Raw genomic sequence first — 24,879 nt, 5'->3', positions numbered from 1 at the left:
ATGTCACATAGTTGGAATCATACAGTATGTAACCTCTTGAGGTTGGCTTCTTTCCCTTAGTAAATATGCATGTAAGTTTCCTCCACATTTTTTCATGGCTTCATAGCTCCTTTTTTTTTTTTTTTTTTTTTTTTTTAGTGCTGAGTAATATTCCTTTGTCTGAATGTACCACAGTTTATCCATTCACCTACTGAAGGACGTGTTAGTTGCTTCTAAGTGTTGGCAATTATGAACAGAGCTGCTATAAACATCCCTGGGCAGGCCTTTTTGTGGACAGAAGTTTCCATCTCATTTGAGTAGGAACCGAGGAGCGTGATTGCCACATCGTCCGGTAAAAGCGTTTAGTTTTGTAAGAAACTGCCAAACTGGCTTCCAAAGTGGCTGTACCATTTTGCATTCTCGCCAGCAGTGGATGAGAATTTCTGTTGCCCCATGTCCTTGCCAGTATCTGGTTGTCAGTGTTCTGAATTCTGGGTCTTCTAATAGCCGTGTAGTGGTATCTCACTGTAGTTTTAATTTGCATTTCCCAAGTGATACACGATACAGTGTATCTTTCATATGCTTGCTTGCCATCTGTCTGCCTTTTTGATGAGGTGTCTGCTCAGGGCTTCCTTCCATTTTAAAATCAGGTTGTTTATAATTTAATTTGCTAAAAAAGTTTTCTCATGGTAAATAGTCTTTAAAAAAATAGATTGTTCTCAGCTGGGCGCAGTGGCTCATGCCTGTAATCCCAGCACTTTGGGAGGCCAAGGCGGGCGGATCACCTGAGGTCAAGAGTTCAAGCCCAGCCTGACCAACACGGTGAAACCCTGTCTCTACTAAAAATACAAAAATTAGCTGAGCATGGTGGTGGGTGCCTGTAACCCCAGCTACTCCGGAGGCTGAGGCTGGAGAATCGCTTGAACCTGGGAGGCAGACGTTGCAGTGAGCCGAGATTGCGCCATTGCACTCCAGCCTGGGCGACAGGAGCGAAACTCTGTCTCAAACAACAAAAAAAAGAAGATTGTTCTTTTGGGGCAAAACTCACCTTGCCATCATTACTGGCTAATTCAGTATTTATGTGCAGGGGGCAGAATATTGTCCCTATTGGAAATATGTCCAGAGAGGTTGGATAATTTTTCCTGCCACCACCAAGGCCTTGGAAGAGGGGCGAGGGTTTGCCTCCTGGCAATGCCAGGTTGCTGCTTGTTTATTTTAAAAGGCAGAATTGAGCATCATTCTCTTCAAATGTCCTTCTGTGGTCTATGTGGAACTTCCCAAAATGAGCATGTCGAGGGACAAGGGATGGTAAGGCGATGCCACACGTGACATCGTTTGCTGTGTCCTTGAAGGTGGAAAGGGCCCCCAGCAGGGAGTGAAGGCAGAGTCCCCACTTGGGCTTTTTCTGGAGCTCTTCCTGAGCCCATGGCAGACAGAGCTCACCAACCAGAGACCCTCCCAATCCTCTGTAACACAGGGTTCCAGGCAGCTACTAGCAGGCGATCAGGAGTGGCAGGGAGATGACACCGTGAGCCAGCCCTGGCCTGAGTGCACTCAAAAACACCCCACCTCCCCTCTTTAATTTTTTAAGACATAGTCTCCGTCTGTCTCCCAGCCTGGAGTGCAGTGGCCCCATCTTGGCTCACTGCAACCTCCACCTCCTGGATTCAAGCCATTCTCCTGTCCTCAGCCTCCCAAGTAGCCAGGACTACAGGTGTGCACCACCATGCCTGGCTAATTTGTGTATTTTTAGTAGAGGTGGGGTTTTGCCATGTTGGCCAGGCCGGTCTCGAACTCCTGACCTCAAGTGATCCGCCTGCCTCAGCCTCCCAAAGCGCTGGGATTATGGGCATGAGCCACCACGTCCAGCCCTTCAGAAGTCCCTTCTGACTTTGACATTCTGTGCCGGCTGCCTCCTGGGGAGGAGGTGAAGGCAGAGTCTGTGCTCAGCAGGGAGGCAGTGTGGTTCAGGGGTTAGGAGCTTGGGTGCTGGAATCTGGTGCTTCAGGATGTGGATGAGTCCCAGTTCTTCCACCAAACTGTCTGTGTGGCCTTAGAGAAGTCACTTGACCCCACAGATCCTGTTTCTTCCTCTTGTTGATACTTGCTTCCTGGGTTTGCAGGAGTGAGGATTCCTCCAGGCTCTGTGTGTGTGTGTGTGTGTGTGTGTGCACGCGTGCGTGTGTGTGCGCGCGCGCGTGCGTGTGTGTGTGCGCGCGTGCGTGTGTGTGTGTGTTTAAAGTGCCTGGCACATAGGGGAGTCCATGGGGGGCAGTGGAGGGAGTCCCATACAGAATAGTGATAAACACTGTGGTGTGTGCCATGACCCTGGTGTTCCAATGAAGGCTTCATGGCTGGGCCAGGCCTCTGGCCCGGGAGATTCAGCCACCGGCTCCCCTCTCACCAGCCCCCCAAGCCCCACCTGCCTACAGCTTCCAGATGAAAGGGCTCACCATGGAGGAGGAATGGGGTGAGCTGCAGGCCAGCTCAGAGAGGTCTGGGGACAGGGTCCCAGTACCCACTGATGAATCTTTTGGGGTCACCTAGCAGTCCAGGGAGAACCCCAACACCCCACAGGCAGGTGGCCAGACCTGGCCAAGGCCAGGGCCTCATGAAGATTCAGGGTCATTCTAGAAGTTCTAGGAGGATTATTCCCTTCTCCACCCCACAGTCTGTGAGTGTGGATAGGTGGCCTGTAATCAACACCCCCTCCAGAGGTTTCTGGCTAAGGGGGACAGAGGAGAAGCCATGGAGGAGAAGGAAAGGTACGAGGACAGAGTTCTGTGACCCGAAATTGCCACCAGCTCTCTTTAGCCCCAGTGGAAACTGTCTTTTCAAAGAGACAGGCTGCGGAAGTGGCAGATGCCTTGGAGAATCAGCTTCCCTCCAAATTCCCGGTCTCTTGCTCCGGGCTTCACTTGACCAATGTGCTTGTTTGGTTTGGTTTTTCTACACCCCACAGCCTTGTTGGTTTACCCCCTTTTCAGGCCTGCTGGGGAAGGGCCCAGTCTTAGCCTGGCACAGAGCTGGGAGCTGGACCGGGAGCCCCCAGCTGGCAGGCACCTCCCTTTCCTGCCCCACGCTGCTCTTCCTCCAGGCCCCCGCCACCCCAAACCTTTAACAGGAGACGTGGCTGGAAAGTCAAAAGGACTTTCCTGCTGCTTTCAGACGCCTGGGCACATTCACTAGGCCATTATGAGCCTTATTACCTTTAGGCTGGGAACTGTTTTAAAGTGAGTTTTGTTTTTTTTTTCTAAAATCCAGAATTTCTGACAGCCCAAGTTAACAAGCCCCCCCAAGTGAATTCAGAGAGCATTAATAGGAAAGTTCTAAACAGAACCGCTGCTGTCATGTAAGCAGCTCAGAAAAAAACACTCTTCTCCCGTTTTAAGGGTGAGCATGGCACTTTGATGTGGCCCCATTTCCTTATAAAGCCCCCTCTGAGAAGGCGGAAAGCTGAAGTTTAATCTGGAGCCAACAAATTACTTGCAATTTGCAAGCACACATGCTTAGCCCATAGGGGCTAAAGTCCACAGTAAAAGAAAGAAAATGAAAAAAAAAAAAAAAAAAGGGTAGGGGGCTCAGAAAGAGAGGGAGGAAGACAAAACCCACCTCCACTCACCAAATGGCTAAGACTCAGATGTATTATCATGGAATCTAGTGTGGGGGGTCCTAATGCTCACAGCTCCCTTTTCAAAACCAAACAAGCCACACACCCCTGAATAGTAGAATGGTACTTCTAAAGCAGGGCAGCTTGGCTGCGCATGGTGGCTCACGCCTGGAATCCCAGCACTTTGGGAGGCCGAGGCGGATGGATAGCTTGAGCCCAGGGGTTGGGGACCAGCCTGGGCAACATGGTGAAACCCCATCTCTAAAAAAAAAACAAAAATTGGCCAGGCGTGGTAGCAGGCGCCTGTCATCCCAGCTACTCTAGAGGCTCAGTTGGGAGGATCGCTTGAGCCTGAGAGTTCAAGGCTGCAGTGGAGCCCAGATCGCGCCGCAGTACTCCAGCCTGTGCCACAGAGTTAGACCCCGTCTCGAAAACAAAAATAGTAATAATAATTTATATATAGATATATATTTTAAAAAGCAAATCTAACCTCGGTTCCCGGTTTGATAAGGGGTGGATTCCAAATAAGCAGCTGTCTTGCTGCCTTGCCAAAGGAAAGGAGTTGCCCAAATTCCTGCAGAGTCCCCACAAAGCCTCACTTCCCCCAGATGCTTGGGTAGGAGGACCCTCACTAAGGGATCAGGGTCGCAGGTGCAGAGGGGCTCCCTGACAGAGGGCGGGCAGGGGAGGGGCGCCCCGGGTGAAGGTGACCTTGAGTTCCAGGTGTGTGCGTTAGCAGTTGAGGAGGGAGTGTAGCGCGGACCCTCCTGGGGCTGGAGTCCGGTAGACCAGCTGAATGTCTGCTCTACAACTTTCTCGCTGTGTGACCTTGGGCTACTGACCTCCCTCCCCAGTCTCGATTTTCCCAGCTGTGAAATGGGGATGGTAGCAGCAGTACCTGCCTCATAGGGTTACCGTGTTTGAAGACACGCCCATAGGCGCCCGGCCCGGCCTGGCCCTTAGCCTTGGCCTTGGCCGGCGCTGGGCACGTGGGCACTGCCTTTGTCACTAATCGGGGGTTGGATTCCCCTGCACTCGGTGCCAGGATGGGAAAGAGCGGTCAGTCCTGGCTCCCACCCGGGACCTGCCTGGAGAGCGGGGGTGAAGGGGGAGGTGTTTGAGCTGCAAGGAAGGCGAGGAGGGAGCCGGCTGGGCTGGGGGGGAGAGCTGCGCCCCGCTCCCCCTCCCCCAAGCCGCGCCCCCTCCCGCCCGGTCGGGCGCGCACCCTCGGAGCAGCTGGGCGGCGGCGGCGCGGGCAGCGCGGGGCTGGGCGCGGGATCTATTAACGTCTGTGTGTCTGGGCCGCGGGACTGCGGCGAGGCAGGCGCCAGGGGCTCGCCTGGAACCAGATGTGCCGCGGCGCCGCTCTGGCCGCCACCGGCGCGGCGCGCTCGCACGCACGGGCTGGCGCGCACATGGCCGGGCTGGGCGGCGGCTGCTGGCGCGCCGGCCCCGGCACCCCCAGGATTTCGGACCGACCCCAGACCTGCGCGTACGGAGGGGAGACCCCCGCCCAGCAAGCCAGCGCCCCGCCCAGATGGGAAAGCCACCCAGTAGACGGGTGGGGTCCGCCTGGCCCCTCGGTCCTGTCCCCGGGGAGGGAAAGATGGCTTCTCAGAAACCTGCCCCCCTGCTAGCGCCCCCGCTGTCTCCACCCCACAAAGGGCTGGGGACGCTTCCCCGCCCCCCGAAGTTTGTTTTCCTAAGTTTGTGCGTAAGATTTTTCAAAGTTCTGAGTCAGAGCTTCCCCTAAGATGAGGCCTTTGGGGCATGCGAGAAATGCCAAAATGTGGGTGGGGGAGGGGAGCGTGGGGGTTGGAGGGTTTTTAAGCGCCGGGATTCGGAAGGGGGCTTTTCACCCACTGGGTGAGTACAAGGGCTTCATTGAGGCCAGTCCTAGCTCCGCACCAAGTATGCCTCAAGCACAAGGTGGTCCCTGGCCCTGGCTGCTGTCAGCACCGACCCTTCCCGTCCCCAGGCAGCCTCGGGGTGCACTGCCTCTCTGGACCAGCCCCTTCAGCTCCCTGGGCCCCCTCCCAGGGCCTATAAAGTAAGCAGTGGAGCTGGGAGCTCCCAGCAGGGGAGCTTAGAAAAAAGGGGTGGTTGGATGGGGAGGGGGCACTTAGGTTCTGCCTCCATGGTTCTCCACCAAAAGGAAGCGTAGGACCAGGCAGTGGTGCTGCCAGGCTGGGCTGGGCCAGGCCAACGCAGTCTGGCTGCAGAGAAGAGGGCCTGCCCAGGGCTTGGGACTCAGCAGTTCCCCGAGTTCCCTCTGGTATGCAGCCCTTCTTCATGCTTGGGAGGACAGTGTTTGGTAAAACACACGTGGCAAGAGCGGGTTTTTCCCGCCACGCCTGCTTTCCTTGTGCTGGAAAAGGGGAGCTGGGATGCTGGGTGGTGCGGGGGGGGGGGGGGGGGGGGGGGGGGGGGGGGGGGGGGTGTCAGCCATGCACATCAACGCAGAGACTGATCCCTGCTAGGCGCGTGTGGGCAGAGGTTGAGACAACCCAGACTGGGCAGCCAAGAGCTTTGGCCTTTTGTCAGAACCAGGTGGACGCCCCCTCACATCACTACCATCCCATCTGAGTCCCCATGGGCCCACTTCACAGGGAAGCAGGCCCAGAGAGGAGCGGTCACAGGCTCAAAGTCACAGAGCTGGGATGTGGAGAAGGTAGGATGTCCACCCTGCCTGCTGGACTCCAGAAATGAAACCTTGGGCTTGGGACCAAATCTTATGGCGTCTGGGGGCTCAGGAAGCAAGGTGGTTCGTCCCTAAACTCTAGGAAGTAGAGGGAGGACGCTGGCCCAGCTGGAGGGCCATCAGGATAGCCTGACTGTCCCTTCCCTCCCAGGGCATGCTGGAGGCCCCTCCCCACAGGAAGGCCGCTGTGTCTGTTCCTCTATGAGCACAGCAAAGCCAGGCTGAAGCCTCTCCCTGTGGGAGGTGAGTTCCCTAGCCCGTGCTCTGGCCTGTCCATTTCAAAAAGCCATCAATAGACCGGGCACAGTGGCTCACGCCCGTCATCCCAGAACTTAGAGGCCGAGGCGGGCGGATCACTTGAGGTCAGGGGTTCTAGACCAGCCTGGCCAACATGGTGAAATCTCATCTAAAATATACACACACAAAATTAGCTGGGCGTGGTGGTGAGCACCTGTAATCCCGGTTGCTTGGGAGGCTGAGGTAGGAGAAACACTTGAACCCAGGAGGCGGAGGTTGCAGTGAGCCCAGATCACGCCACTGCACTCCAGCCTGGGCAACAGGGCAAGACTCTGTCTCAAAACAGACAAACAAAAATATGTGTGTGTGTGTGTGTGTGTATAGTGTGTATGTACATATATACATCAATATATTAGTTTCTGCAGATAGGAGGGTCCAGAAGGGAGAAGGCTTGTAATGGCGTACAGTGCATACAGACTTTCAGGTGTTTGGGCAAGCAGATAATTGAGATTATGTTCCCATCAGGAGCCAAAATCCATTCATTCATTCATTCATGTACATATTCATTCAGTATTTATTGAGGACCTGCTATGCATCCGCCCAGATAAAGAATCTCCAGTATGTGACTGTGCTATGGCTTCCTGCCTGGTCCAGCCCAGCCTTCTGGGAAGCATCCTTGAAGGATGAACTCTTTCCTTGGGCACCTTCAGGGCAGCCTCTGCTCTGTGTGTGTCAGTGCGAGCTTTGGGGAGGACGTGTCCCAGAGAGCAGAGAACTTGGTCTCTGAGGCACCGACAGCAGCTGTTCAGCAGAGAGACCTCAGCATGCCAGGCATACGGTTGCTTCTGCCTCTCAGCATCCCAAGTCTCCCCTAGATGGTTACAAACTGAGGTCTAGAGAGGTTAAGTCAATTGCCCCAAGGCTGCACAGCCAATACGTGGCAAGTGTGGGATGGGAACGCAAACGCATCTAACTCCAGATAAATATACTAATGGCTAACGTGATTTAGCACTTACTATGTGCCACGCGCTGCTTTAGGAACCTTATATATATATTCATTCATTTAATTTTCACAACAACCCTGGGGGGAAGATCTGGTTATCCCCATTTTCTAGATGGGATAACTGAAGCATGGAGAGGTTGTAACTTCCTCAGGGTCACACAGCAGTGAAGATGGGAGTTGAACTTGGGCAGCCTGCCGCCAGAATTCAGCTCTTCCTCACTGCAGTGCTGTATCTTTTTTTTGGTTTGTTGTTGTTGGCTTCTTTTTTTTTTTTTTTTTAGATGGAGCCTTGCTCTGTCGCCCAGGCTGGAGTGCAGTGGCGTAATCTCGGCGCTCCACCTCCCAGGTTCAAGCGATTCTCCAGCCTCGGCCTCCCTAGTAGCTGGGATTATAGGCACACACCACCAAGCCTGGCTAATTTTTGTATTTTTAGTAGTGACGGGGTTTTACCATGTTGGCCAGGCTGGTCTCGAACTCCTGCCCTCAAGTGATCTGCCCACCTCAGCCTCCCAAAGTGCTGGGATTACAGATCATTGAGATTATGTTCCCATAATCTCAGAGCCACTACACCCGGCCAGTATTGTTGTTTTGAGACAGGGTCTCAACCTGTCACCTAGGCTGGAGTGCAGTGGCACAATTGTGGCTCACTGTGACTTCTACCTCCCAGGCTCAAGTGATCCTCCCACTTCAGCCTCCTGAGTAGCTGGGACTACAGGTGCGTGCCACCATACCCGGCTAATTTTGTATTTTTTGTTAAAAAATGGGGATTTTGCCATGTTGTGCAGGCTGGTCCCAAACTCCTGTCCTGAAACGATCCACCTGCCTCAGCCTCCCAAAGTGCTGGGATTACAGGCGTGAGCCACAGTGCTTAGCCGCTGTGGCACCTTGTGTTCTTTTGTGGACTGGCCTGTTCTGACCACCTTGGTGGCAAGAAGGTTCCTTGTGGAGAGGAGAGCACTGTTAGAAGAACGTCTGTGAAGCATTTGGGGTCTTGAAATCCAGCGGAAGGACAAAGAAATGAGACATTTTTCACAGTGTTTACAATAGCGGAAAATCGCAAGAGACCTAACTATCCCACAAGAGGGGAAGGGCTGGTGAGGCCGTTTTGGCATCCCCACTAGGGGAAGTAATGCAGCCACTCACGCTGATGTGAGGAAGAAGATCGGAAATAGAGCAGAGGGTTTAGGATGGGGCTTGAGGGACCATCGTTCACTGTGTGTCGCTCACAGCGAGAAGCACTCTACCTGCACCGTCACATTGACTGCTCCATAAAATGGTGAGGTCATGGCAGTCACCAATGCGATAGCTGATGTTACTTGACCACTGACTGGGTGCCAGGTGTTGTCGAAGCACTTTAGTATCGCTGTTCCCACTTATAGTGGGGACCCTGAGCCTCACAGAGCTTACAGAACTGGCATGGAAAGCCAGAACTGGAATGCAGCTATTTCCAGGAAAGTGGGATATGGTTGGGCAGGTTGTCCACTGCATAACTGCAGAGGACACCAGTCACACTGGAGTCTGGGAATGGCACTCCTGAAATTGTGCAGTGCACAACCTGTGCAACCATATGCAGCATGCCTGGGTGTGTCTGATCACAATCCTAGGCTCTTAATCCATGCCCCATCCAAAACAGAAAATAATATTCATGCACACTGTAAATGGGTTCATGTAATAGCTAGATACATGTGGACATGCAACAAAAAGTATGCAAAGAATTAAACAGATATGCTGGTGTCGTGGGATTTATAGGAGATTTTTTTCCTTTCAAATGTCCTTAGGCCAGGCAAGGTGGCTCACACCTGTAATCCCAGCACTTTGGGAGGCCAAGGTGGTCGGATCACTTGAGGTCAGGAGTTTGAGACCAGCCAGGCCAACATGGTGAAACCCCATCCGTACTAAAAATACAAAAAAATTAGTCAGGCCTGGTGACGGGCGCCTGTAATCCCAGCTACTCAGGAGGCTGAGGCAGGAGAATCGCTTGAACCTGGGAGGCAGAGGCTGCCGTGAGCCAAGATCGCACCACTGCACTCCAGCCTGGGCGACAGAGTGAAACTCCGTCTCAAAACTTTCTAGAACTCTCTGTAATGATGGAAATGTTTCCTGTCTGTGCTGTCCAACGTGGCGGCCGCTGGCCACGTGTGGATATTAAGCCCTTGAAATGTGGCCTGTTCAACTGAGGAATGGAATTTGTATTTTTATTTCATTTTAATCCATGAGAGTTTCATTGAGATGGCCACATGCAGCTCGTTGCTTCCATGTTGGATGGTACAGAGCTAGAGTGTGGATTGCTGTCTTTCATTCTGAGCCATGTCATTCCCAGATGTCTGCTCTGAAGCTTGTGGTTCCTAAACTTGCGGGGAAGGGAGTGTCTACTGCACATTCCCAGCTGGACCCTTGGGATGGGAATGTCTGTCTTTAACAAATTTCCCGGGGAATTCCCAGGCAAATTGTCAGTGGACTCCCCTTTAAGAAATGCGGAAGATCTGGCGCCAACATCTCCACGTGGCAAAGTGTGGCAAGGGGGGCAGGTCAGCTCCCAGAGCTGTGGCTAAAGGCGCCGGAACAGCTGCCCTCAGAGTAGCAAGGTGGTCTTCAGGAAGAGGGTCCTGTATGCTGCCCCTCAGAGTGTAAGCACAGCATATCGTGGGGACCACAGGGAGACGGACTAGGACCCACTGTGATGGAGAATTTTCTAGAGCCAGGGTTGGCTGTTGTGCAACGATGTGATTGGAAACATGTTGGAGATGTCGAAGATGGCCCTGTGCCCAGACTCTGAGCGTGCACCCCACTGGTGAGGCTGTCCTGGGCGGGGCACAGCAGCTGGTGGGTACCCGGTGGAGGCTGAGACAGCAGGGGAGCCAGGTGGGTGGGAGTGGGCCGAGCATTCCGACTTGTTCATGTAGAGAGGGGTGGCCAGTGAAGCCACAGAAGTCTGAATGGTCTCTGTGCCTGGCCACCAGCACTCGCCCTGGCTTCCCTGCAGGTCCTGGCTGCAGACTTTGAGCAGCCCAGGAGCTCTTAAATGGGGAAGAGCTCATCTCCCACACGGGACCCTTAGCAGCAACTTCACCTGGTCTGGAAATGGTTAACTTTTCCAAGGGCAGCTTTCATCCAGATACCAGCCACTTTGGGGACAGACAGTCTGGACATCAATCGCCCCGATCACTGGCAGTGTGACCTGGGTTCGGTACTTTACCTCTCTGAATCTCATTGCCCCTGACTGTGAACAGGGCTTAATAACAGTGCCCTCCGCATTGTAGGAGGCAGGGCTCCATAACCCGGTGCCAGGCGCATAATAAAGTGGGGTAAATGGAAACCAAAAAAGAAAACAAATTAAGGGTGTGCAAGAAGAAGCCCTTCTCGCCTCACCACAGTCCCACGCTGCGGTGAGGGGCGCGGCAGAAACACTCGGGACGCCCTTGGAGCTTCGCCGAGCGAGGCTCAGACTCACATTTTCCAGCACTGCCCGGAACTCACAAATGGGTCATAGAAACCTCCGGCGATGTTTAAAGTTGAGCCTCTCTGGGAGTGCAGCACTGCCCAGAGCCAGGGTCACGGCAGGTCCCGTCAGCCTCTCAGGCACTGCCCTTGTCTGGGCTGCTCGCCATGAAGGGCTGGCCAGGGGACCCCAAGATGGGGCAGAAGGGCAGGTTCTTCCAGGGCAGAGAGAACTCTTCCATGGGGCTGGCGCTTTAGGGTGGGGTCTGTGGACAGGATTCAGAGTGTGTGAACCACCTCACCCCACAACATTGCATGCAAACTTGAATGCACGCCTGTGTTTTTCTAGGGAAGGGTTTGTAGAGTTCCTCCGAGTTCTCGAGGGGGGTTCATGATTAAAATGGGGAAGAACCACCAGGCCCAGCCTAGCCTTCATTTGGGACAAATAACAGTGGGGTTAGCTGTCATTTCTGGAGCACCACGTTGAGCATGTCCTTGGCAGAGCCCTGGGCCGTGCCATCCTCGCCGCGTCACCTGAGAGGGAGGGAGAGATACCGTTTTGTCCTAATACAGATGGTGAAACCAAGAACGCAAGAGGAGACACCTCTTGTCTGAGGACACACGGGGCAATTTTTCTCATTCTCAGATGCTCAGGGGAGGCAGGAGTTTGCTGTCTGGGCGGGCTGCTGGTAGCCCCTGTAACCCAATTGCTGGGTGGGGAATATTCTCTCCTGCATCCTCCCAGGAAACCTGGGAACAGAGATGGGAGCAGGAAGGAAGGGCATGTGCAGGCATCACATCTCAGCGGTCAGATCTTGGGGACCTACTGCCTTGCTGTGAGCACATGGCCGAGTCACTGCTCCTCCAGGCCTCAGTTTTCCTCTCAGCAAAATGAGGGGCCTTGACAGATGATCTCTAAGATCCCTTCAGACCCTGAGTCCTTGAGAGGACAAGAATGACAAGTTTGAGACCGCAGAGCTGTTTGCAGGTTTGTTGCAAACCCAAGCCACATGAAATCGGAAGGTCTTTGTGTCCGGGCCTCAGCCGTCACCCCAGGTGCCCAGCTGGCTGCAGGCTTTGGGAGGCCCAGGAGCTCTTAAATGAGAGAGAAAAACCCACCTTGGGCCCTGGGCAGAAAACTTCATCGTGGTCTGGAAACAGTTAACGAGGGCAGTTTTCCTCCCAATACCAGCCCCTTATTAAAATGTAGGCTTTACAATAAACCTGGCATTTGGCCATCAACCTTAGATTAAAACCAGACAGAACAGACACGAACCCCTCTCTTAGACCAAATCGCGAGCAGAGGGCTGCTCCCCTTCCTTCTGGGTGACTCCATGCCTCCCACCCACCCCGTACCCCATTCCAGCAGGTGCCCCCACTCTCTGGAGCTTGGTTTGGGGTCTCAGGAGTAGAGGAGAGACTGAGCTGGACTTAGGACCCCTGGCTCCTAGTGCAGAGGGAGGTAGTCAGGCACCAAAACTCAGGGACTGAGGGATATGAGGGGAGGCTCCTGTTAGGGCAATGCTGGGGAGCCAGGGCCTCAGAGCCGCTTGGCTGCATCTGGCCTTAGCCCCGCTGACCCTTTCATTGCCTGTGAACAGGAGGCAAATGGAGTACACTGGCTCGATCCCGGCCCACGGCAACCTCCATCTCCCGGGTTCAAGCGATTCTCCTGCCTCAGCTTCCCAAGTATGGGATTACAGGCAGGTGCCACCACACCTGGCTATTTTTTGTATTTTTAGTAGAGACAGGGTTTCACCATGTTGGCCAGGCTGGTCTTGAACTCCTGACCTCAGGTGATCTGCCTGCTTCAGCTTCCCAAAGTGCTGAGATTACAAGCGCAAGCCACTGTGCCTGGCCCTGAGGACCCCTTTTCTCAAGGCTCCTGGGCTCAGAAGAACTTTTGGCTGCACTTGCCCCCAATTCTGACTCCCCCCTACCGTGAGCCTGCTGCTGTGACAGAGCCACATGGGGACATTCTGTGCGAGAGCCACTCCTGGCTGGGCGCGGTGGCTCATGCCTGTAATCCCAGCACTTTGGGAGGCTGAGGCAGGTGGATCACCTGAGGTCAGGAGTTCAAGAGCCACTCTTGCTGGCTGTGTCACTGAGGGTTCCCCAAAGACCCTCGCCCAGACGCCCCTGGCCTCCTGGGGCCTCCCTGGCACCCCAGCCCACCTCACTCCTCACCCCCTGTCACTCCACTACCTGTGGCACCCCCAGAGACTCAGGAGATATCTTTTGTTTGCCATTCTCTCCAATCTCAATGCTTCTCTCAACCCCCCCTCCTTTTTCTGTGTGTTCTTAGGAATGATTTTATTTCGTGTATTTCACATACTGTACAATCACCCATTTAAAGTGCACAGTCCAGGGCCGGATGTGGTGGCTCACATCTGTAATCCCAGCACTTTGGGAGGCCAAGGCGGGCAGCTCATTTGAGGTCAGGAGTTCAAGACCATCCTGGCTAACACGGTGAAACCCGGTCTCTACTAAAAAATACAAAAAACTAGCTGGGCGAGGTGGCGGGCGCCTGTAGTCCCAGCTACTCGGGAGGCTGAGGCAGGAGAATGGGGTAAACCCGGGAGGCGGAGCTTGCAGTGAGCTGAGATCCGGCCACTGCACTGCAGCCTGGGCAACAGAGCGAGACTCCGTCTCAAAAAAAAAAAAAAAAAAAGGCCGCTATGGACATGTCATTGTGTACAGGTTTTTGTGTGGACAAATGTTTCATTTCTCCTGCGTCTGTACCTAAGAGTAGAATTGCTGAGTCAGATGGTAAGTCTGTGTTTCACCTTGTGAGCAACTCCCAAACTGTTTTCCACAGCAGCTGTACCTTGCGTTCCCACCAGCAGTGTATGAGGGTTCCAGTTTCTCCACTTCCTGGCCAACACTTGGTGTTACCAGGCCACCTGCCCTGGCTCTGCCTACTGGAGTCTTGCTCTGTTGCCCAGTCTGGAGTGCAGTGGCGTGATCTCAGCTCAGTGCAACCTCCACCTCCCAGGTTCAAGCCATTCTCCTGCCTCAGCCTCCGAAGTAACTGGGATTTCAGGAGCCTGCCAATGCCTGGTTAATTTTTGTATTTTTAGTAGAGACAGAGTTTCACCATGTTGGTCAGGCTGGTCTCGAACTCCTGACCTCAAGCAATCCACCTGCCTCGGCCTCCCAAAGTGCTGGGCTTACAGGCCTGAGCCACCATGTGCGGCTGTTGTCTGTCTTTTGATTCTAACCATCCTAGTGGGTGTGAAGTCTATCTCATCATGGTTTTGAATTGTACTTCCCTGCTGGCTGATAATCTTGAGCATCTTTGTGCCTATTGGTCATTTGTGTATTTTCTTTTTTTTTTTTTTTTTGAGACGGAGTCTCGCTCTGTGGCCCAGGCTGGAGTGCAGTGGTCAGATCTCAGCTCACTGCAAACTCCGCCTCCCGGGTTCATGCCATTCTCCTGCCTCAGCCTCCCGAGTAGCTGGGACTACAGGCACCCGCCACCTCGCCTGGCTAGTTTTTTGTATTTTTTTTAGTAGAGACGGGGTTTCACCGTGTTAGCCAGGATGGTCTCGATCTCCTGACCTCGTGATCCGCCCGTCTCGGCCTCCCAAAGTGCCGGGATTACAGGCTTGAGCCACCGCGCCCGGCCCATTTGTGTATTTTCTTTAGAGAAATGTCTATTCAAATCCTTCACTCATTTTAAAATGGGGTTATTTGTCTTTTTATTGAGCTGTAAGGGTTTTTTATGTTTTCTAAACATAAGTCCCTTACCAAATATGTAATGTGTAAATAACCTTTCTATTCTGTGGGTTGTCTTTTCAGTTTCTTAATGGTTATAAAAGTTACAAAACTGTTTAGTTTTCATGAAGTTCCATTTATCTTTTTTTCTTTAGTTGCTTGTGTTTTTGGTGTCACATCTAACAGCCATCGTCTGGCCCTTTTGAAGATAAAGGGATCTGGCTTTGGAAGTTGAGACTTCAGATTCTTTTCTGGAGTGAGCCGCTCCTTCGTTTACATAGTTATTCATTCAGAAATATTTTTGAAACCAAACTTCTTGCCTGGTCCTGGGGATACAGCACTGACAAGGAAAACCCAGTCCCTACCCGTCTGGATCTTGGAGTCGAATGTGGGATAGACAGGCATGAAGCCGATAACCGAAACATGTCATTTCTCTGTTTTAGTTAATTACAGATGTGCCGGAGAGGGAGAAGGCCTAGGAGTCCATAACAAGGAGACCTGCGCTTGTCTGGGAGCCGGGAAGGCCTCTCAGGGCAGGGCATGGAGGCTGAAATCTAGGGCTGGGTCAGCTTTAGCCGGTGCGGTGGGGACGGGGGAAGGGTGCCTTAGCTAGAGGGAACAGCAGATACCAAGGCCCAGAAGTGGGAAGATGCTTGTGCTCCCTGCCAGGGGCAGCTCCTGCTGGGTCACCGGCCCCTCCACTAGGGTTTCTTGCGGGTCTGGTGGCCCCATGGAAATGTGTGCATGTCATGGATTTAGGGGTGAGGCTCCCGATCCCAGAGAGACCCAGATACCCCGCAACGGTCTCCAAGCAAGGCTCTGCTGAGGTTTGTGGGGGACATGAGGGAACCTCCTCTAGACTCCTCCAAACTCCTGGGTCATTCTGAGCCTGCGGAGGCCACACTAGCCACCATTCTTGCAGCCACCCTGGCCACCGGCCCCCAGGACTGGGAGCAGGTCAGAGCACGGCAGTCCCAGGTGGAGTGGCCCATGCCTTTTGCTCTTGTGTGCTGTGGAGAGACCTGGGGAAGCCATAGGATGGGGCCCCCTGGGGACCTGTCCTCGGGCCCCACTGCGGCTTCCATCACCACCTTCCTTCCCGGGATGTGTTTCTCCTTCTCCAGGCTGGTAGCTATAAAAATGTGTCAGCGTCACGGGTTTTTGTTCAAAATTAATGAGGTGAAACATTCTTAAAAGTGTGGCAGGGCAATGGCTGGTGGTGGCTGGCCTCCCCCAGCCCCTTCCTCACTCGGAGGACGTGTCCTCGCCAGGCCTCCATGGCTCCGAGGGAGGAACCTAGACCCCTGCACAGGAGGGCGGGCTCTGCAGGCTCAGCCGGCCCTTCCCATGCCTCCTCCTTCACTCAACACTCAACACTCAACGCAGATTGATGAGAGGTTCCCTGTGCCAGCCCCTGTGATGCATTCCAAGGAGACAGAAAACAGTAAGTCCCAGCCCCTACTGGACCGATGACCCCGCACTTACCCTACAGTGTGACAGAGTTACAATGGGAGAGGCACAGGGCTTTCTGGGAGCTGTGGGTCCAGGATGGCTTCTGGGAGGAGGAAGCATCTCTGCTGAGACCTGAAAGTGAGCAACAGAGGGAGGAGACGTTGCCAGCTCAGGCAGGGGTCCATGGTGAGAGGGCGTGGTGTGTGTGATGCGAACAGTGACCCCAAAGAGGCAGGGACCTGGAACAGTGGCTGTGCAGCCCTGAGGCCACCTGCCCTGGCTCTGCCTACTGGAGTGGCCTAGATGGCCCCATCCAGCAATGGTCCAGTGAGGTGAAGATGGACCTGTGCCTTGTAACTCGCACCAGAGGACCTCAGACCCTCCTCTGTGCCTTACCCCTGGTCCCTGAATTTCTGGGGCTGAGGCCAGCTTGGCCTGATTGAAAGCCAGCTTGGCCGGGTGCAGTGGCTCACACTTGTAATCCCAGCACTTTGGGAGGCCGAGGTGGGTGGACCACAAGGTCAAGAGATCGAGATCATCCTGGCCAACATGGTGAAACCCCGTCTCTACTAAAAATACAAACAATTAGCTGGGTGTGGTGGTGGATACCTGTAGTCCCAACTACTCGAGAGCTGAGGCAGGAGAATCGCTTGAACCTGGGAGGTTGCAGTGAGCAGAGATTGCACCACTGCACTCCAGCCTGGCAACAGAGCGACACTCCATCTCAAAAAACAAAACAAAACAAAACAAACGAAAGTCAGCTCTTGGGCCCCTTGGTCGGGGTGCTGGCTAGGGCAGGGCTGTACTCCTGGGATTGGAATAGTCTAGAAGCCCCAGCATCCTTCTCCATAAGGCCCCAGGGACCATGTTTCTTCTCTATCCTTCCTTCTTCCCTTCCTTCTTTTCTGTCTTCAAATGTTGTTGAGCCCTCTCTGTGTCCGGCCTGACTGTGGCCCACCCTCAAAGGGCTTGGGGCTAGGCCTGCACGCGTCTCTAATCCTCGCTGCCCTGCTGTCTGCATGCCTGAAGCCGCGTGCTGCAGCCCCAAGAATGTTTCTGTTGCCTTCAGCCTCCCTCCTTTTGATTGTTCCATATACCCTTAAGCCACCAGGGAGACCCCCCCCAGAATCCCAGCACCGCGAGGATCTTGGGCAGGGGGATTCTTGGGGCTGGCTGTCCATGCCGAGGTGACTCAGACGGCAGTGTAGGGAAGTGGCTAAGACGCTGGACTATGTGCTGGTCTCTGAGTTTCAATCCCAGCTCTGGCCTTTCCTGGCCATGTGGCATCAGCACATCATTGAACTCTCTGTGCCTCCTACGTGAAATTGAACTAGGGGCCAGCTGTGTCGGATTGTTATGAGGGTTAAATGAGGTAGCTCCTGTTAGTCCCATTTTTCAGGTGAGATTCTGTCTCCTTTTTTTTTTTTTTTTTTTTTTTTTGGAGACAGTCTTGCTTCGTTGCCCAGGCTGGAGTGCAGTGACAAGATCTCGGCTCACTGCAACCTCCGCCTCCCGGGTTTAAGGAATTCTCATGCCCCAGCCTCCCGAGTAGCTGGGATTACAGGCACACACCACCACACCCAGCTAAATTTTTTGTACTTTTAGTAGAGATGGGGTTTCACCATGTTGGCCAGGCTGGTTTCAAACTCCTGACCTCAGGCATTCCACCTGCCTCGGCCTCCCAAAGTGCTGGAATTACAGGCGTGAGCCACCGTGCCCGGCCTCAGGTGAGATTCTTGAGGCTGGGAGCGGTTAAAGGTTCACCCCCGGCGCTCTGCTAGTGAAGGGAACCTGCCTGAGAGCCAGACCCAGACCGGCCATCTCCTTAACCACTAGGCGGTACTGCCTTCCATTCCTTACTGGGAGAGGTAAGAATTGTCCCTCAAGCCTCCCTCAGGGCCACTTGTGTCCTTGCTGATGCTGCCAGGCAGTGGCTAAGGATGTGGTTTCAGAGTTCCTGCCTGAGCGCTTCTCCCAGGGGCCCTTCAAAGGAACCCAAATCTCTACCAAGAAATCCCAGGGGGAAACTGAAGCCTCCCAGCCTCTCCACCCTACCCCACCTCCACTTCCTGCCTAAGACGTTTCCAAGCTGTAAATATTTCTCCAGCTCTGAGGCTCCTCTGAGAAGGCCCAGTGTTAATTTGTTAAATCCACATCCAGGTCCCAGGGACCCGTTGTTTGTTTTTGTGATCCTGTTGGCAGAGATCACGTTGGGGGTGGTGGGGAGGGCTGCTTATTTGGTCAGAATAAATGCTAATTAATAAAAGTTATTTATTTGGGTTGGAGCTCACCTCAGCCCTGGGGTCAGGCGCAAACTGACTATTTGAAGCAAAAACAAACAGAGTGTGTCTCTCAACAGCTTGAGAAAGGCAGGAACGAAGAGGCTGAGTTTATTTGTCTTAGGAAGAATTTGCAGTTAATTCCCTCCAGACTATTTAGACCCTTAAATTACACGGAATAAGAAAAACCATGGGCACAGGGGAGGGCGGTGGGAACAGTTGGTCATTTGGCTGAGAGCAGAGTTTTTAAATGTCTTTAGCCCCCAGTCAGCCAAATAAATGGTACGTGTGAAATAATTTAATGGCAGAAAACTGTGCACCAGTCATTTTTTCATCGTAATGTAATCGGGGACGATGTCCCTTTGGTTTTAAGGAGGAGAGCGCACGAGGCAGGCCTCCCCCATCTGAGCTCGTTTCTCTTCTCCCGGATCCAGGCCTCCACAAAAGCAGCTAAACAGCCTGGTCAAAGGGAGGCGGTTTCATGCTTTGTTTCAATCTCAGGGAAGAGCAGAACTTTTCCTGAACAAAAAGAAACTCTGGGCACAGCCCTCCTTGAAGAGTGCAGACCCAGGGCTTGCTGGCCGGAGGAGAGGGGCCCTGTGAAAAGGCAGGGACCCGGCGCCAATGGCCTGAGGCTTACAGAGTATTTATTTTATTTATTTCCTAAATGCTTTAAGCCCAAGCCTGGAGTCCCCAGAGGAACACATACGCCCACCACAATGCATTTCTCAGGAGGTGGTTCAGGAACTTAGGGCGACATATCCGGCACATCCGCTCGGAGGCGGAGGCTAGCGCCAGAGCCCCCGGCTAAGTCCAGAGCTGTGGGTTCGAGTTCTGGTCCCCGGGGAGGTGCTGCCTGGGTCCTTCTCCCCGTCAGCGTTCCTTCCCAGCCTCAGCCCACGGCAGGGTGCAGCCCCATCTTTCTGCTGTAGGCTGGGAGAAATGTCCTTGTCTTCTCATACAAAGCTGGCTGCACAAAAGCAATCATGTTAAGGGGAGTGAACATTTATTGAGCAATTACTATGTCCTTGGCACTGAGCTACACTCAGCTCCTCACAGCAGCTTGGTGTGTCCTTCAGCAAGCTGCTGTCCCACACCCTCCCAGGGGTAAGGGCTTCCTTTAGATCGAAGGGGTGACGTGAGGCTGGAGGCCTCCCACCATGGCATCTCCTGACCCCACCCACCCATGGGTTCAGAGAGCTGGGACCAAGCGTGTGACAGGCCCCCTACGCCGCGGAGCCTGGGAGCGAGGTAGAAGAGGGAGGAAACCCTGTGAAGAGGGGTTCACAGCCTTGGCTTCGCCAAGCCTCCCAGCAGACATTGATTTCTTCTTTTTTAGACGGAATTTCACTCTTGTTGCCCAGACTGGAGTGCAGGGGCATGATCTCAGCTCACTGCAACCTCTGCCTCCTGGGTTCAAGTGATTCTCCTGCCTCGGCCTCCTAAGTAGCTGGAATTACAGGTCCCCACCACTGTGCATGGCCAATAGACATTGATTTCAATTCCAGATGTATGACTTTGGGCAAGACACTCTCCCAGCTTCAGTTTCCCTGTGTGTAAAATGATGCAGTTGGTGGCTCACGCCTGTAATCCTAGCGCTTTGGGAGGCCAAGGCCGGTGGATCACCTGAGGTCAGGAGTTCGAGACCAGCCTGGCCAACATGGTGAAACCTCATCTCTACTAAAAATACAAAAAAAGTAGCCAGGCATGTGGCGGACGCCTGTACTCCCAGCTACTCGGGAGGCTGAGGTAGGAGAATCGCTTGAACCCGGGAGCCGGAGGTTGCAGTGAGCCGAGATCGTGCTACTGCACTCCAGCCTATAATCCCAGCTGCTCGGGAGGCTGGGTAGGAGAATCACTTCAACCCAGGAGGCAGAGGTTGCAGTGAGCCAAGATTGCGCCACTGCACTCTAGCCTGGGGGACAGAGCGAGACTCTGTCTCAAAAATAAAATTAAAAAAAGTAATAAAATAAAATGGCACAGTGCCTCCTAGGGTGGATGCAGGGGACGGTGGGTGGCCACACGTGGAGCACTTGGCACCACTCCTGGCCCAACTGGCTCTGGCTGAACGCATCACATCACAGCTGCCTTGGCACGACCCTGGGCAGAGCTGACTTGGGAAGCAGTGGGGACGCCAGCCAGTGTTGGGGGCGGTCTGGGGCTGGCTGGGGTGGGGGTAAATGCCTTTGCGTGAGGGTTTGGGCTCCACGTCGCCACACAGCTTAACTGGCATGAAAGTGGAGCTGTTTCTTCAGGCGCTCGCTGGGCAAGGCGAAGGCTGCAAAATGGTTTTCATTTAAACACCCCCAGGTTTGAATTGCTCAGAAACTTCCCGAAAATGTCTCCTTTTTTGGCTGAAATGCCTCCTGTGTTGGGTGTGTGCCCAAGAGGAATTGCCTGAAAGGGGGTGGAAATCACCCCTGCAATGACGGGCTTTCCAGAAACTTCCATCCCTGCTTTCAGGCTATTGATCACCACCCAGTTTTCAGCGCAAGAGCTCTTGTTTCGGTTTAAAGTTTCTTCCTCATCGAGGCGGTGGGGGTGGAAAGACATTCACAGGCAGCAGACATTCTCATCCATCCTCACCTTTGCTTGAGGAGTGAAGAGTGAAGCGGTCCCGGCAATGAGAACAGCTCGCACAGGGCCACTGCGTGCTCCCTCACCACTGGCCCCCCCAGCCCCCACCTGGTCCCGTGTGTTTGCAAGTATTTCCCAAAGGGGGAAACTTCTGAACATAACCTCCTAGTCATCCCTCTAAACCAGGGTTTCTCAACCTCAGTACTATTGACATTTTGGACAAGATAATTCATTGACATGGGAGCCTGTATTGAAAGGTATTTAGGCCGGGCGCGGTGGCTCAAGCCTGTAATCCCAGCACTTTGGGAGGCCGAGACGGGCGGATCACGAGGTCAGGAGATCGAGACCATCCTGGCTAACACGGTGAAACCCCGTCTCTATTAAAAGAAAAAAGTACAAAAAATTAGCTGGGCCCGGTGGCGGGCGCCTGTAGTCCCAGCTACTCGGGAGGCTGAGGCAGGAGAATGGCATAAACCCGGGAGGCGGAGCTTGCAGTGAGCTGAGATCTGGCCACTGCACTCCAGCCTGGGCGACAGAGCGAGACTCCGTCTCAAAAAAAAAAAAAAAAAAAAAATATATATATATATATATATTTATATATATATATATATATATATATATATATGGTATTTAGCAAGGCCAAGCGTGGTGGCAGGAGGATTGAGGTCAGGAGTTTAAGACCAGCCTTGGCAACATAGTAAGACCTCATCTCTACATTAAAAGAAAAATTAGCTGGGCGTGGTGGCAGGCACCTGTAGTCCCAGCTACTTGGGAGGCTGAGGTGGGGGAATTGCTTGAGCCCAGGAGGTCGAGGCTGCAGTGTGTTACTATTGCACCATCGCACTCCAGTTTGGGTGACAGAGGGAGACCCTGTCTCGAAAAATAAAATATTTAGCAGCGTTCCTGGCCTCTTTACCATTAGATCCTAGTAGCACCCCTTCCCCAGTCCTAACGATCATAAATGTCTCATGGGGCCAAAATAGCCCTTGGTTGAGAAGCAGTGTTCCAAATGCTGCTTCAGGTCATCTTTCTCCCAGACACCTCCTTGATTCCTGCCTGACAACCCTACACACACACACACACACACACACACACACACACACATTTACAGTCTCATGGAACAATTTAACCTTACATCAAATCAGTTGATTGCTCAAGAGTCAGTTAAACCCCCCTAACCTGGGAACTGATTAAAAGCAGATATTAAGCAGTACCCATCACTGGGCTTGGCATGTTCCAGAAGCTCAGTAACAGTTCACTGAACAAATGCCCAAGTACTGTGCAAAGAACATCGGGTGTAACATGGGAACATGTAACTGGGGAAACACAAATACAAGGTATGGACTAAAATCCAAAGCTCTTCTGTTGGCCAAACTGTAGGCAAAACACGTCGCCCCGAACCTGGCCGTGGGAACGCAAAATAAGACCAGTCATACGGGGGAGTTTGGCCACATCTAGCATTCACTCATTGGCCCAGAAATTCCACTTCTAGGAATCTGTCCTAGATATGCACTGGCAAAAATAGAAAACCATATTTGCATGAGGTTATGCATTGTGGCATTCTTCTAGTTCCAAGAGATTGGAAACCCTCCAAATGCCCATCAATAGGGCTCTGGTTGAATAAACAGCAGAATGGCACAGCAGACTGCTATGCAGCTGTGAAAAGGAACATGGAGGGCTCCAGTGTGCTGAATGTAGAATCCCTGGGAAATATCTTTAGGTGAGGCAAAAAGTGAACTGTACATGCCATTTTCTCTCTCTCTCTCTCTCTCTCTCTCTCTCTTTCTCTCTCTCCTTCCTTCCTTTCCCTCTCTCTCTCTCTCTTTCTTTCCTCTTCTTGACAGAGTCCCACTCTGTCGCCCAGGCTGGAGTGCTTTGGTATGATACTGGTTCACAGCAACCTACAACCCCCAGGTTCAAGTGAGTCTTCTGCCTCAGCCTCCCAAGTAGCTGGGATTACAGGCCTGAGCCACCACACTTGGCTAATTTTGTATTTTTAGTAGAGATGGGGTTTCACCGTGTTGCCCGAGCTGGTCTTGAACTCCTGACCTCAGGTGATCCACCTGCCTCGGCCTCCTGAAGTGCTGGGATTACAGGCGTGAGCCACCATGCCCGGCCGCTATGCTTTCCTTTGATAGAAGAAAGGGAGAAAATATTATACATATTTTGTTATATTTGCAAAAAGCAATGCTGGAGGGATAAAGGAAAAACTCACTCTTAAAATGGTTCCTGAAAGTAGGGGAGAGGGAACAGGAGGGAAAATACGTTTTGGAAAAACAATGACAAAATCACAATAAAGATGGTTAGGTTTGTTTCACTGAGATGGAAGAGTATCCAGAATATTATTAAATAAAAAGAGGCAAGTTGAAGCCCCAGTGTGTGCTTGTCAATTTTTTATTTTATTTTAAACTTTTATTGATTTATTTATTTTTGAGACAGAATATTGCTCTGTCACCCAGGCTGGAGTGCAGTGGTGTAATCTCGGCTCACTGCAACCTCCGCCTCCCGCGTTTAAGTGATTCTTGTGCCTCAGCCTCTGGAGTAGCTGGGATTTCAGATGCTTGCGACCATGCCTGGCTAATTTCTTTTCTTTCTTTTTTTTTTTTTTTTTTTTTTTTTTCCAGTAGAGATAGGGTTTCACTATGTTGCCCAGGCTGGTCTCAAAATCCTGGCTTCAAGTGATCCACCTGCCTCAGCGTCCCAAAGTGATGGGATTACAGGTGTAAGCCACCACACCTGGCCATTTTTTAAACTTGTATTTGTAATCTTAGAAAATGTGGGCAGTGGGGTTGGGCATGGTGGCTCACACCTGTAATCCCAGCACTTTGGGAGGCCAAGGCGGGCAGATCGCTTGAGGCCAAGAGTTCAAGACCAGCCTGGCGAACATAGTGAAACTCTGTTTCCACTAAAAATACACAAATTAGCCAGGTGTGGTGGTGGGCACCTGTAATACCAGCTACTCAAGAGGCTGAGGCATGAGAATCACCTGAACCCGGGAGGCAGAGTTTGCAGTGAGCCAAGATCGTGCCACTGTACTCCGGTCTGGAGGACAGAACAAGACTCCACCCCCAAAAAATAAAAAAATAAAAAGAAAGAAAATGTGGGGAGTGGGATAGGGGAGGGGAAAGTATTTTGTTTTACTTTATACCCATCTGTGCTGTTTGAATCTGTTACTGTGACAAGCAGTGTGGTTACTTGGTTATTAAAATAGACATTTTTAATGAGAAAATCAGATACACAGGGAGGTGCTGAACCGGCAGCATTGGTTGATTCTAAGTGCTGGAGGGAAGGGGGTTCCACGTGGACTCAGGATCGGGGAGGGCACCCTGGAGGAGTGGACAGTGGGCTGGGCCCTAGAGGATGAAGGGTCAGGGGTTTGGCCCCTGGATAAAGTTTAAATGCGGAAATAGTAGCTGGATGCCCCACCCCATCCCCCAAGGTACAGGCTGGGCCCAGAGGCTGCCACCCCAGGACCTCCCCAGGGTTCTGCTGGACCCTCCTTACCAGAACTGCTAGTTCTGTACCACAGGCCAGCGCCACCCTCGGTCAGGTCTGCTGCTGGGATCTTCCACCACCCCTGCTGGGCCTTGGCTGGACACCCTCCCTCACTCTCTGGCTGATGGGAGAACTCCTGGGGATCCTTCAAACCCTCTGCAAGCTGCACCTCTCCTGAGGGGCCTCACGGCCAGCTCCTCATCCCCACCAGAGCTGAGCATCCTCCCGTGCCCTGGCCCACACCTGCCCCTGACCCACCTCACGGCCCCACCAAAGCTTATCCGGGGTCTGCCTCCCCTGCTGATGAATCCGTCTGGTTCGTCTCTTCCCCAGCCCCAGCACAGCCTCTGGCTTAGTAGGCCCTCTGGAAAGGACGGCTGCTCTCAACAGC

General features: G+C 53.0%; 2 protein-coding genes across 2 annotated transcripts in view; one reads left to right on the top strand and one right to left on the bottom strand.

Moving 5' to 3' along the window:
* Positions 1-24,879, bottom strand: part of ASB6 (ankyrin repeat and SOCS box containing 6) — a 204,464-nt gene that overhangs the window by 57,933 nt on the left and 121,652 nt on the right. The window lies entirely within an intron of this gene.
* The window catches only part of PRRX2 (paired related homeobox 2), a 55,039-nt gene that overhangs the window by 26,189 nt on the left and 3,971 nt on the right, over positions 1-24,879 (top strand). The window lies entirely within an intron of this gene.

This window comes from Macaca thibetana, chromosome 15 (genome assembly GCF_024542745.1).
Source record: "Macaca thibetana thibetana isolate TM-01 chromosome 15, ASM2454274v1, whole genome shotgun sequence".
NCBI lineage: Eukaryota > Metazoa > Chordata > Mammalia > Primates > Cercopithecidae > Macaca > Macaca thibetana.
This window is presented reverse-complemented; position numbering and strand designations above follow the sequence as displayed.